The 2,344-nt window shown below is 41.9% G+C and overlaps 1 non-coding gene across 1 annotated transcript; it reads right to left on the reverse strand.

Moving 5' to 3' along the window:
- Positions 1-607: 607 nt before the first annotated feature.
- Positions 608-714, reverse strand: LOC142169246 (small nucleolar RNA R71). The gene has a single exon (XR_012698958.1). It is a non-coding gene; the product is annotated as a small nucleolar RNA R71 (small nucleolar RNA).
- Between the last annotated feature and the right edge of the window lie 1,630 nt (positions 715-2,344).

Raw genomic sequence — 2,344 nt, forward strand, 5'->3', positions numbered from 1 at the left:
GAAAGAACTCATCGGGAAATTCTTGGGAAAATCTTCAACCCAAGAGAACATGGCTAAAAATTATGAGGAGGTAGTTGATTTGGGTGCATGGGAAGTAGCCCAACAGGAAGCAGTCGCACAGGCAATTGCTGAAGTAGCTCTCAGAGCTGATGAAACGATGGACGGGAAAGGAGGATGAAGATTCAACATGAACCGATCTTTGGTTGAAGACGAATTTGAAAATAATATGCCCAAGCTTGGACGATCACTGGGAGTGTACGCCAGGCCAGTCTACAATCAAGGAGTATCTAGTGTGTGACCTCCTCCGATTGCAACCAATAATTTAGATATCAAGCAAGGGCTAATTTAGACCATTCAGAATAATTGTGTCTTCCGAGGCAAACCCAACGAAGATCCAAATACTCATTTGATGGATTTCGATGAGATTATGAATACCTTCCAGCACAACGGGGTATCAAAAGATGCTATATACTTAAGGACATTCTATTTTTCACTTAGGAAAGATGCTAAGCATTGGTTACGGAGTTTGCCGACTGGGTCAATTCAAACCTGGGAAGACATGACAAAGAAGTTCCTTCAAAAATATTTTTCAGCGGCAAAAATAGGGAAAATTCGAAGAGAGATCCATAACTTTGAGCAGAAAGATACAGAAACGATGTTTGAAGCATGGGAAAGATTTAAGGATATTGTGAGAAGATGTCAGCATCATGGAGTAGACTTGTGGATGCAACTCCAAGATTTCTAGGATGGGCTGACAACCTCTAGAAGGAGGACGCTAAACAATGTAGTTGGAGGTCCTCTTATGAAGAAAACTCTTGAGGAGATTGATGCAACTCTAAATGAATTATCTGAAAATGCAAATCAATGGAATACAGATGATAATGAGAGAAGGAAAAAGGTTGGGGTACATCAAGTGGATTCTAACACATCAGTGCAATCCCACATAGACACCATGGCCAGAGAGATAAGAAGGTTAACCTTAGCCAAAGTCCAGAGCCAATCATCCTTGGTTTGTGATTTTTGTGGAATGGGTCATCCAACGCATGAGTGTCAGGCCTCGACTACAGATGAAATGGTAAATGTTGTGGGCAGCTTTGACAAAGGTAACTACCAAAGTGGCAATAATTTTAACTCCATAGGGCAGAGGCACCCAGGTTTTCTTGGAGCTCACCAGGTAATAGTGCGAATGCATGGCAACAAAATAACTCCAGATCCCAGGGACAAGGAGCTCCAGGTTTTCAAAATCAGCAGAGGTAGCAATACCAACCTCCACAGTCTAGTAAGTCTAGCATGGAAGATCTAATGAAGGCCTTTATTATTAAAATATATGAGAGGCTTGAAACTCATGGCACAGCTATCCGAGAACAGGTCACGACCATTCGAAGCTTGGAAAGACAGGTGGGGCAACTTGCTAATCTATTGTCTGAGAGGGTTTTGAGAACTCTCAATGTTGATACTGAAAGAAATCTAAAAGAGACAATAAATGCAGTGTCTTTGAGGAGTGGGCACATATTGGAGGATCCCAGGGCAAAACAAAAGGATGAGTTGATTGAAAGACATGTAGAGGTTGTGGAGGAGTAGAAAAGTAGCAACATTCAAGAAGGTGATGTGATGGAAGAGGATGGTCTGAAGAAGAAGGGGAAGACTAGAGCTCAGAAGAAAAAAGATGGGAAGTCAATGAATGAGGAGACTGAGGAAAGAAAATACATGCCTGCTCTACCTTTCCCTCAGAAGCAGAGAAGAGAGAAGCTGGACAAACAATTTGGGCGTTGCCTAGATGTGCTCAAGCATGTGCATATTAATCTACTATTCACAGAAGTGCTCTCTCAGATGCCAGCTTATGCTAAGTTCTTAAAGGAGATATATTTTAATAGGCAGAAAGTGGAAGAGATAGTCAAGCTCACTAAGCACTGTAGTGCCATTCAGCAAAATACGCTCCCTCAAAAGTGTGGAGATCTAGGGAGTTTTACTATACCTTGCTATTTAGGAAGTACTAAGTTTGAAAAATCTTTGTGTGATTTGGGTGATTCTATCAATCTTATGCCTTTAGTCTATTTTTAGGAAATTGGATGGAGAGATTGGGAAAATCAGATCGATACCTGTGTCGTTGCAGCTGGCGGATCAGACCATAATCATACCTGAAAGAATAATGGAGGATGTGCTAGTTCAGGTGGATAAATTTGTGTTTCCTGTGGATTTCATCGTGGTAAACATGGAAGAGAATAGGGGGGATCCCTTTGATTCTAGGGAGACCCTTCTTACCTACTGGCAGAACGATTCTGGACATTCAGGAAAGGCAGCTCATGCTCAGAGTGGGGGAAGAAAGGGTGGTCTTCAAGATGGA

Source organism: Nicotiana tabacum, chromosome 14 (assembly GCF_000715075.1).
Source record: "Nicotiana tabacum cultivar K326 chromosome 14, ASM71507v2, whole genome shotgun sequence".
NCBI lineage: Eukaryota > Viridiplantae > Streptophyta > Magnoliopsida > Solanales > Solanaceae > Nicotiana > Nicotiana tabacum.